Consider the following 11,691-nt stretch of genomic DNA (forward strand, 5'->3'; position numbering starts at 1 on the left):
GTGAGCAGTGTAATACCACCAAAAGTCAGTCTAGGTAGTGTCATTTCGGCTCTTCTCTGGGGAGTCTTCTGGAATTCAGTAACTGTAGGATTGATGCAGCTGTTTGCATTAAAGGGGAATGTGTAAATCCAACGTAGTTTTCTTTCTACTGTAGTTTACATGTCAACCATACAGTGATGGTATGAGGAAGATAGCTGGTTTCAGTTTGGAAATCTCTCTGTTCCAAAAGTGGGACAGCTATTAACAAGTTGATGACTCCTGGAAGATGGGGAGATACTCTTATCAATGTTGATCTTAAGCATTAGAAAGAAAGCCTGTCTGGGACCTTGCGTGCTGATCTGAGTAACCTGAGAGGAGCCTAGAAGCGTCAGGGATGAACATGAACGCTGCTGTGAGGCGACATTCTTTTGGTGGTTTATGCTGCATGCTTTTAGTCTGTGCTTGAGACATGCTTCCTGTATGGAATGTGCATGTCAATCTTCTAACACGCTTTGCGTTGCATCTTTCAGCCCCAGCTTGCTTTGATAATGTTCCCTGAACGTGTTCTCGGTACTTCATACTTGACTGCAAAGAAAATACTATTTTACTTAAAATTCAGCAACTCGGAGGAATGTCTTAACATCATGAACCAAAATTTAAAGCAACATAACAAGAAATGAGGAATTTGTAACTCCTGAAAAAGTGTCACTTGTTTGGGGTTGAAATCTTCAGACTTGATGCAAAAGCTTACGTTTACAGAAAAAGTTAAAATCATCACCTTTTGTACTGAGAGAATGCTCATTCCTCTTTGTCCCATGCTCAGTCACTAAGTGCTTTTGGAAAAAAAAAAAGAGTTGAGTCCTCCTGTTGCTGCTGCTGCTGCTTGTGACTCTCCTCTGCCCCATTCCCCAGCTGTCTTGTTTGAATTACTTCCTCCTCCTCTGTCACACTTTAGACTTGATGCATTGGCTTATCATGCTGGCCCGTCTATTCTCTGTCTTCTAACTGCCTTTCTCTTGGCACCTGAAATCTGTCCTGTGACTCTGTGATTTTAGCACCTTCATTTAGAATTTTCTGCTCCTTGATTGCTAAATGTTAATATATGCTGCTTTAGGAGAAAGTATTTAACTGGCAAGGGAAAACTTCTTGTTAGACCTTGTGTTCAGTGTTTTGTAATTTATGATGCTAGCAAGTGTTGCTAGTCTTGCGCTTATGGACTGGCCAGTTTTATTGCCATTTATATTAACTTCTATTCATTTTTAAGTTGGTTAGTACAATTCTCACTAAATTCTAGTTTTCCTAGTTTAAATATTAGGAATATTTTCACAAATTACATTTTGAAGATTTGGATTTTCTTTCTGGTATTTTAAATAACACCAAGTTCTGAACATGTAATCTCTAGCGCAATGGTGGGGCATTAAGGCTGTGATGAGCTTTATCAGTTTTACTGTAGGTGAAGAACCAATTGGGAGTAGATTTTAGGGTTTGGGTATTCGGGGAGGTTCAGTGTTTCTCTTTGAGCATACGCTGGAAGACAGTTATTTCTAGTCAGTCATATTTTGGTACAATGGTTTGAATGCTGATACAGCATCAATAGTCTTGAAAGGGCTGAGCTGTATATCTGCTAAGCTAATAAAGATAGGTTTTCAGATGTGTATTAAGTCTTGTTGTAGTGTGTTTGGCCTTTAGTCTAGGAGGAAAATCCACTAAAAGCTCCTAATATCATACCACATCTTAGCAATTTGGTTGAAATTGTCTTTATTGGAAAAAACCCCAAAAGATCTGCAAAAGACGGATTGGGAAGTTTTGCTATCAGAGTAATTAACCTTGCAGTACATGTGTACTAGTTTTGAAATGTCTGTAAACTAATGCGGATACTCTTTTTTGTGAGCTGTCTGACCAAGGAAGTGGATGACTTCAGCGCTAGACATTTCCACTTTAAGTCAACAAGAAATAATTTAATTCCTGCTGCCAATGAACAAAGATTTTTGTCATCTGTGTAACCTGCAGAAATTGATGTGAAAATGAGTTTCATTTCCCTGTGGATTATGCCACCATCGCTGAAACTTGTGCTGTTTTCATCAGAAGTAAATTTTTTAAAGATTGTAGAAGCCAAATTGCCTAACCTTGCAGAAAGATGTCCCTTTTAAAACATGGAGGAAAAGTTGGTACCAAGATTTTTTCCCTGCTGCTTCCTGCAGTATAGTCTGCAAAGCACTTTTTGTTCTCTTTCATATTCTGTGTGGTTTTTAAACATGCTCCAGGCAGCTCACTTTCTCCTAGCACTGACATTCAGAAAGAAATCACCTATTTAAAAAAACCCAAATAAACAGGCATACAATTAAGAGAGATAATAAAGTCTGATAAACCATCTGTATTTCTCTCTTCTGTTTACAGTCACAGATTCCAGGACCCACTCTTACTTGACGTTACCTTGTCTGCCACTAGTGGAAAAGAGATTAGTTACACCAGATATTAAAAAAAAAAAAAAAAAAGCTCTGTATCTTATCTTGCCCTTGTCTTCATTGGAAAGAGCAGGTGTTTGGCCTGTTCAGAATTTCATTACTTACTTGTAGTAATATTTTCTTTTATAACACTCTGTCCTCATTTACTAATTTGAATTAATGAACAAAGTCCTGCAATTGTTTTTGCATTTTATTAAAATGACATCAAGATACATGCTCAGTGATTCACCACTTGAGTCCTAAGTAGGACATTTTTACTAGGTGGATCAATTTTTAAAATGACAGCATCTGCTTGCTTGTACACATTTATTTATGATTCTTCCCCAGGCAAGTATAGCAGGAATCTGGTGAGTAATAACCAGCTGTTGGAATTAGCAAATAGGGAAAGCAGTTATTTGATCTGTGAAGGAGTGTGGGAGCCAGGGCCAGAAGTAATAAAAACTAAACAGATGCCCCAAATATATAAACCCAAGTAGGGACGTGTAAATTACTTGCACTGCTGATGGGCAAAATAGTGTCAGATGGGTTGACTTTGTCTGGAGTTTTTATTAAAGATGAAACCCTCTCCACCACCATGTCACATACAGCAGTCGGGAGAGCGTCCTGGGTCTAATTCTAGCATCTCTGCAGTGCTTGGCCAGCATGAGCAATGGCATGCAAGCATGGCAGCTCTCTGGTGGCTTCTGTCACTTGCCTGTCCAATATATTAGCAGAATGGGCAAAAAGGGATTCGAGCATGAGGAAACTCTGCTTTTGGACCACCTTGTCTCAAATCCCAGGTGCGCTGTGACTCAGGTCATTTCTGTTGCTCTTATGAGGTGTGTTCTTATACTGAGTAATTTCTTGGACAATTGCTGCAGGAGCACGACAGCACCACCAAAGATTTTCCATCTCGTCAGGACTTCAGGCTGCCACTCAGCTCCTCAGGAACTCCATGTCCATTTTGGCAGCCTGGCACTCTGGAATTACCAAGGGAGGTGGTCTGTTTCCTCGTTACCTGTCCTTTGCGAAAGAGTCATCGGAAGACACTTTCTGTGGGACTTCTGCCCTTATCCTGACAGTTGATGAGACCAGTCCTGAAGTGATTGTTGCAGCTTGACGGGGAGACCTCTCCCAAGAATTAGTGTTTCCTTCCACTGTGACTTTTGGCAGTGATGGCTTCCTAAGATGGAGTTTACATTGTGCTCATCAGAGTTACTGCAGTTGCTCTTAAATAAAAACAAATTTATGGCAACAAGTGAAAAATTTATGTTCTTGATATATCTCCTTCACATTTTGTAAAGAAGAACGTAAACCAAGGTGAAACTATGGAAGTTACATTGAAACTTTTGCAACATTTCATAACATTTTGATGGTCGTCACAATATTTTATAAATCCTCTCTCTTCAGAAATATTAATTTTATATACATCTTACTAAGCTTACACTGTATCTTGCCATTAGGTTGGCATAAATTGTGTCTCTATGGTATGTAAAGGTGGGACCCGAAAACATGTTAGCCTCTAAATGGTATTATTTGGCCAATTATTTGTGCAAAGGAAAGAGGGTCTAGCAGTAACTGTAGTGGGCTGTTAAAGAAGAGGGCTCTATAGTCATGTCAGGTGAGCAAAGATCCAGAATTTCATGATGCCTTTGCAAGCGGAAAGCATAAAAGTTCAAAAACAACCTGCAAGATAAAGCCTATCCAGTTCAGGGAATGAGGAGTGAGGTGGACCTTGCAGAGATCCAAGGTTTGCAGTCACATTTTTAACAACCAGGTATTTTTATAATGAATAATAATTGCAGTTGTGAGTTGGAGTTAGGAGCTGTCAGGTTTCTGGTATAAATTAACTTCTCCATTTCTCAAACTATCGTAGGAGTCATTCCCTTCGTGTATTAGTGTAGGCAGTTTGTGTTTAAGATCAGTGTTGCCACCTTTCATGGGAAGTGCCAAGTTCTGAGTGCTGCAGGAGTGAGATGGGGCAGCTGAATATCATCTTCTGATAATTTATACTTCATAACTGTCTTTTGGGGTTCCAACTCTTGTCAGCTCTGCTCTCTTTATTAGACTTATATACTGTTACATAAAACAAACTAGTTAGTTAGATGCTAGTTTTTAAACTATTTGTTTCCTAAGCTAACTGAAATTTTTGAAATTGTATCAGGATATAGTGTATAACTTGCACAGTAAACCACACAAGATTTAAATGTAATAGTACAGCCAATCTTAGATAAGAATTTCAGGTAGAATATTTTAACAGGTTATTATCAGGCTTACTATCTTTTGTTCTAGTAGAAGCAAAATGAGTGACAGATATGAACACTGCTTTCCTAGGAAAGCAGCTCTTCCTCTGAGTATGGAAAGGTTTAAAACCTGCTAATCTTTATTCCTAACTATTTCAATTATACATGCATTTAGCTGTATTTATTGGTTGTGTATCAGCCATCTTATATTTTGTCATGTTAATTACCAGTACATTAGTCTTACATTGCATATAATTAATTATTATGTTGTTAGAAATTAATTTTTGTTTATCTTGGAAAATACAAGTAGTCTCCACTAATGTCTTGTAAGAACATATATAGTACTAAAAACACTCGTTTATTTTAAAGACATCTCAAAACTACTGCACGGTTAATTACTCTGATTAGTTAATAAGCAAGGATGGAATCAACATTAAAAAAGTATCATGGTTGGAGGTCATATATTAAAGTAAATGTTATACATGCATTTTATGTTTGTACCCCAGGTCTAGATTCTCTGTTAGAAAAGCTAACAGATTTTCAGCTAGACCTTAAAATTCTAGTTGATTTCATTAGTTTGCCCATTTAAAAAGAAAGCCTTACTATAAACAAGTGTCTTAATGCAGTTAACAGGCTATGAATATTGTTTAGCATCCTTGTTCTCTGAATCAGTACTTCCAGTGGTTGATCTAAGCCGAAGTGGCTTAGAATCTGTAGATTCTTCATTCTGCAAAGTGAGAGAAAGCTGTTTAGTTTCATGTTGGTGCTCTGACGGTCTCCCTGCAGGACTGATATCTAGCCGCTGTGCTGCTGAGGGCACCTGAAGCTCTGCCACCTCAGGGTTACTGGCTCCATGCTGGTAGTGACTGCTGCTTATGATTGTGGTGGTTCTATGAGGTGATGGCAATCAATTCCCCTCCAGCCATCTGCATCAGGAAGATGCTTTCATGATGGCCCTGGGTGGTGTATGCCTTTACTGGCCATCACAGCAGAGAAGTGCCTGTCAGTGTTAGCAGTGGCCTTCTCTGCCTGGGGCAGGGATGAAGGGGAGGAAAGGCTGGTACTGCTGCTGCCCTGCCATGGGTGCCTTAGGGTAAGTAGACTTTCTGCTTCCAGGAGTGGTTGGCTGGTACCTTCCATGAGCAATATACTCATTTAACACCACCACCCCACCACCCCCACCAAAAAAGAAAAAAAAAGTGAAAATGGGAGGCAAGGTGCCCTCTGGTCCTTAGATGGGAGTGTAAATTGATGATTGCCATGAGAGTGTTTGTTACCATGGCTGACTCTGATTTTCTGTTACATGGGATGAATGGTTGTCTCTCCCCCTGTGAGAACTAAAGTATGAACACATAAGACTTTAAAGACTTTGCATGTCTTTCCTGGCTGCTTTTTCTGCTCCTGTGGACAGGAGATGAATGATTCTGATTAATAATATGTATAGAATTAATTGTTATACAAGAGTTATTTTCCTCAGGTAGGCAAGGTCTTCCTGCTCAAGAGTGACACAGCCATGCATTTCGATTGTATCTTGGAGTTGAGTGTAATTGTACAGCGAAAGTGTAATGACGGATATGTCTTTATCAACCTGTTCCCTGCATTGTGTTTTTATCACTGCCATCTGCTCTGCTGAGAGTGGCAGCTGCCAGGTCTCACAAATAGCGCTGTCATGTGCTTTCATGTAGAACAACATATTGTCGTAATTTCTCTGATATTACTAGATGGAATAACTTTAAGTGAGATAAGGTGACATTTTACATGGCATTTTGGAATGCATTTCATTGCAGCATGTGTAGGACACACAGTGTTCTTTCTGTAGCAGGCTATAACAGCACACTCAGTTCTACTTTCAGAAATCACTGGAAAACGCTTATTTTTCCAAAAACATTATGTAACATCCATCTGGGACATATGTGTCAGTGCTGAGTTGCAACTGGGACATAGTCAGTATTAGTATTGCTTACATATGTAGCCTTAGTTACCTTTGCTGTATGGAAATTATGGTAAGTTAGACTATTTTTAAAATTCAGTTACTTCTTTTTTTTGCTTATATCAACTTGAATCTCCTTCATATTTGCAAACATGTTCAGACAGCTCCTTCAACATTAAAAGAAACAAAAAATCTTTACAACAAATCTTGAAAAAAATCTTTATGGCAATAAGTATTCTTTCTGTTGTCTCAGTTGGACCCTAGGTAGGTGATTTAAGTTTAGACTAGGCCAGATTCCACTAGGTCTCCAGCCTAAGCCAATCCTCTGGGCTTTCTTGAGTTGTTTGAGAGAGAGGGATCCATCCCAGCCCAAGATGGGATACTTAGAGTAGGCAAACAAGTGGAAAAAATTGCTCTCTGTGGGCATCTGTTTCTCTCCTCAGGCTCAGAAGGAAGCTAAAAGACTAGCTTAGATGACCTTCTTGCCTTTTTGGCAGATAAATGTAGGTGAGGTGAATCACATACTGAATATATGCCAACACGTCCTCTTGTTCTGAGTGCCTGCCAAAATCTTGCTTGTGCACCAAGTGAAGGAAAATATTTGGTGTAATCCACCTTCACAGAGATGCCTCTCCTTAAAAATAATGAGGTACATCCTCTTTCACATATTCATCTCATTCTTTTGGATGTGTACTTGGTGCAGTTTTTACTACACAGGTAGTCCCACTGATTTCTAGAGCAAGTGACTGGCTAATCTCTGCTTTCTGTCGTAGTCCTTATTGCTGCTTGCAAGGGACAAACAGCGAGGAAGGAAGGAAAATGGTATGTAACTCAGAGAATATAGCTGTTTGTTGCAATATACCTGTCTCATACACGTGTGTTGTAGAACTGTGATGCCAAATCTATCTGTCTACGGGAAAGAGGTACAAGGAACACCGATTTGGGATATTTCTTCTTGCTAACGAGCATTGATGAGAAACAGCCTTTCTGATACGGCACAAAAACCCAGTTGTGATAAAGAAGGTGGAATATGTATTCTTGATTCTTATGTCATTTTCTTTTTCAAGTGCAATAGGATGTAAAATGCTGAACAGCTCATCAACAATATAAAGGATGGAGGCAAAGAGACAGCTTGCTCACTAGTCAGCCTGTTTGGAACAGTGCTGTAGGTGGAAAGCTTTTCTGACAGGAGTGTGGAAGAAAGCCAGGGCATGGCTCCTTTACGTTTCTCTGCCTCATCCGAATGGATGTGTAGCTTTGGCACTTCATCGCTAGCCAAGCAGAGGCCATTTGAATTATGAATAGCATTCTCCCAATGGCAAACAGAAGATCGGGCCAGAGAAAAGTCTCTTGGCATTTAAATGAAGTCATACACTCTAGAAATATAAGTCTTGCCTGTCGTTCCAGTAGTGCATTTCAAGAGCTAATAAAGGCTCCTAGCATTGTACTGATCTTGAGCACACACCAGATCACCTTTTTATCCTAAGGGCAGGGACATGTCATTTTCATTAATCACACTTTATATGTATGTATGTGCCTTAAGAGGAAGAATATATATATATAAAACCTTTTTTTTCTTCCCCCCAAGATTTACAAATCTCACTTGAAACTTTTGTTTGATTTATCCCCCAGACTAGGGCTATAAATGCTGCATGAATTTGTTTTTGTGCTCTAAGTATAGTTAGAAGTGTACAGAGTGATTTGTGTTTATACATCACATTCTTATTAATGAGCACAGTATAATTGTTGGTTGTATTGACTTTTGTTTCTGTGGATGTTTTTAAAAGATATTTTAAAGGCTTTGCTGGAGTTTGCATGTGCTTCAGAAATTAAATTTAGTCTGTGATTTTATTACCCTTTTTATTTAATTTATCTTAACTGTTGCTTTCAAGCTGTGAACCAGCTGTTGACTTTGAAAAAACATTGTTCAATTTGAAAGGAGCATTTTAAAGCTTAATGTAATGGCTGTAAGTAATCACTACAGCAATTATATTCTCTGGTGTTGTGCGTCACTATAATAATATTGGAGGTTGTGAGAAAATACAGGAGAGAAACACATCGAGCTCAGACTTCTCAGTTTTGCCTATGATGCCCGGCATCAATCTGTTTTGTATATAGCTTGGTGTCACTGCTTGAATCGTGACAGAAAAACTGAAGCTCCACTCTGTTGTGGCTCTGTGTGTGCCCAGCAGGAATCAGGGGCTGCTTCTGAGCATTGTTCTCTGTCGTTCTTCCCAGACTGGACAGGTTTTTTTCTTTCTCTGTACAAGCAGATTGTAGCAGGACGCTTGGTGCAGTGGCAGAATCCCCTGCTGCTCTGCTGGCTCTCCTCCTGGCTAGTTCCAAGATGTTGCACTTGACACAGGGTGGAATTTTGGTTTTGGCTCTTCTTGAGCAGCTGCATACCCACCTTGTCTGGTGCCGGTACTAGCAAAGCTCCGCACAGAGCGTACAGAGAGTCTGGGCAGGGTGGGAGTGCTTGGCATCCTGCAAAGTCAGGTCATGCTCCTGTTGTGCTCTGAAAGTGAGCAGCTACTTGCCATGGTGAGAAGAATTAATAGAAATGAGTGTATTGTCATCCACATTCTGAGAAGGAACATCCTCCCTTTATTTGTGAGCAAGTCTCCACTTCAAGCAGGCTGGAGCTCTTGGGTAGGAGAACTTTCTGGGTCACTGCAAGGAAGATAAGAGAAGCAGCATGCACTCTGGATCCCTTCACGTTGTAACAATACATGAAAATGCTGTGCAGCTTCCTCTGCCCTGGAAATTCTCTCCATAATGATTATAAAAGGAATGTAATATGCATCATCATGGGAGTGGGCTACATTTCATGATGAGTCACCTAGTTAGTCCCAAGCTTGACACGCAGCTTGTGTTTGGAAACTGTGGACTATAGTGCTGCTCTAAAAAGGTAGTCCAGCAGATTGCACAGCTGTGCAGGACCTAGCCCCTTCTCTGCTTTTGCAGTGTGTGTTGCACAGCAGGTTGAAGTCACCTACCAAGCCAAACCATCAGTTCCCATTAACAGCTTTGTGAAGCAATAATGCAGCTGGGGAAGACCCAGTAGGAAGCTTAGATTCAGCAATATACTAAGCCTTCCTCAAATTTCTTTGTAGCAAGATCCTTCAGAATACCGATCTAATGACAGCAAGATCTGACGCAATGCAATATAGTGACAATAACAGGAACGGCAAGTGTGCAGGGACCTAGAGACATTGAGAGCTTGGGACAAATGGGAGACCAGGCTTACTGCTGAGGCAAAATTGCTGGTGTTTGGTTGCCGTGGTTTTAAAGGAAGGATAGATGATGCATTTGGAAGGGGGTTTTGTGATGTGACTTGTAATGGATGGTAGTCATGGTGCTACAATTGGGATGATCCTCTACTAAGAGGTAGTCCTGTTTTGGCGTGGTAACGCTCGGCAAGAATGGCCTGTACTTTACCTTAAAAGAAAAAAGTAAGAGTAACATGAGAGTGAAAGCATACCCACATGTATCCATGTGTGCAGTATGCACCTGTATGACATCTGCAGCAAAGTGAACTTGGGTGTAGTTTCCCCTTTCTCCACCGGTGCGTAGTGCACAGAAAAGCAAAAGCACCGATACAGATCTAAGTGTGCTTCAGGGATCAGGTGTATCCCTTCCAGACAAATATGGTTGAAGCTGGGCTGGTGACCATGGATTTGGCACAACGGGATAGATAGAGACAGGATTGTCATTGTCACAAAGGCAATCTGACATGTGAATTACATTATATACATATATGTATGGATGTATAAATTAGACACTCAAAGAAGGTAACTGCTGGGATGGAGACAGACATGGAACAGCGTGTTCTGGAAAGTTAAAAGCTTAGCCAGCATCCCAAGGTATTTTTTAATGTAGCAGAATGAAATTCCTTTGGGTGCAGCAAATGAGACACATAAAGTGTAATGCCCTGTGAAATCACAAAGAGCCACTTTCAACAGATGGAAAAAAACAACTTTAATACAAAACCAAAAATTGATAGACTCTGCTTTTGATAATCCAAATACGAGGTTACACTTTAACAGTATCCATTACTGTCTATAAAGTATATTTCGGTTGTTAAATGCACTTGCTGGTTTGTCACTATATAGAATTTAAAGTGATGAATCCTATATTCTTCTGCCTTCTTCACTCTAAGAAATTAAACAAAGTCTGTGAGAAATGGCTCCCAAGTTACACATGCTATTTCACTCTGCTGTCTGCTGCACTTGTGCCGCTATTCTGAGTGTGGAACTGAACCCCTTGTTTTGAAGCTGGTTTTAGGAGTCCCCATGGCAGGGGATGTTAAGAGCTGTGAGTGGACACAGATGAACAGCCCATTGCCAGTGGCAGAGTTGCAGACTGGCACCCTAGAGCCAGGGAGCTTTCCTGTGCCCTTGGAGAAGGAGCACCATCATGCACGTGGGATGAGAGTGCTCACCTTCCCCTCATTGCACCACCTCTCACCTTTCTGATATACACCTCCGCAGAGAGGAGTAGGGGCACCTCTCCCAGTTGTCCTGTGCTGCTCAGTGCAGCTTCAAACAGGATTTCATGGGAACATTTGGCTGAATATTCCCAGGGTATGTCAAAGCTAGCACTTGGGAAAACTCCCTGTGCACCAGTCATTGTAACCTAATCGGGGAAAACCTGGAGACAGTATGGGGCAGGGGAGGAATTGGTGCCTTGTTCTTTTTGGAACGCATGAAGTCAGTAGCACGTGAGTAAATGTGACACACTGAAGACTTAGGACTCCTGTAGAGGAAGGCATGTCTCACAAATCTCTCGGAGTTCTCTTGGAGGAGGCAGCAAACATGCGGGACAGAAGAACTGGATTTATGTATTCTGCTTGGATTTCCAAAAAGAATTCAGCAAGGTCCCTTGTGAAAGACTTCTAAATAAAGCAAGCAGTTATGTGATGAGAGGACAGGTCCCCAGATGGACACACAACTTAAAAAGTGTATAGGAGTAAATGGCCAGTTTTCACAGTGAAGGGAGGTCACCAGAGGAATCCTGTGGGGATCCGTGCTTCAGCTGTTCAACATGCTCATACATGGTCTGGAAGAAAGGATGAACGATGACTGTGTGTTTG

This window comes from Aquila chrysaetos, chromosome 25, assembly GCF_900496995.4.
Source record: "Aquila chrysaetos chrysaetos chromosome 25, bAquChr1.4, whole genome shotgun sequence".
NCBI classification, from domain to species: domain Eukaryota; kingdom Metazoa; phylum Chordata; class Aves; order Accipitriformes; family Accipitridae; genus Aquila; species Aquila chrysaetos.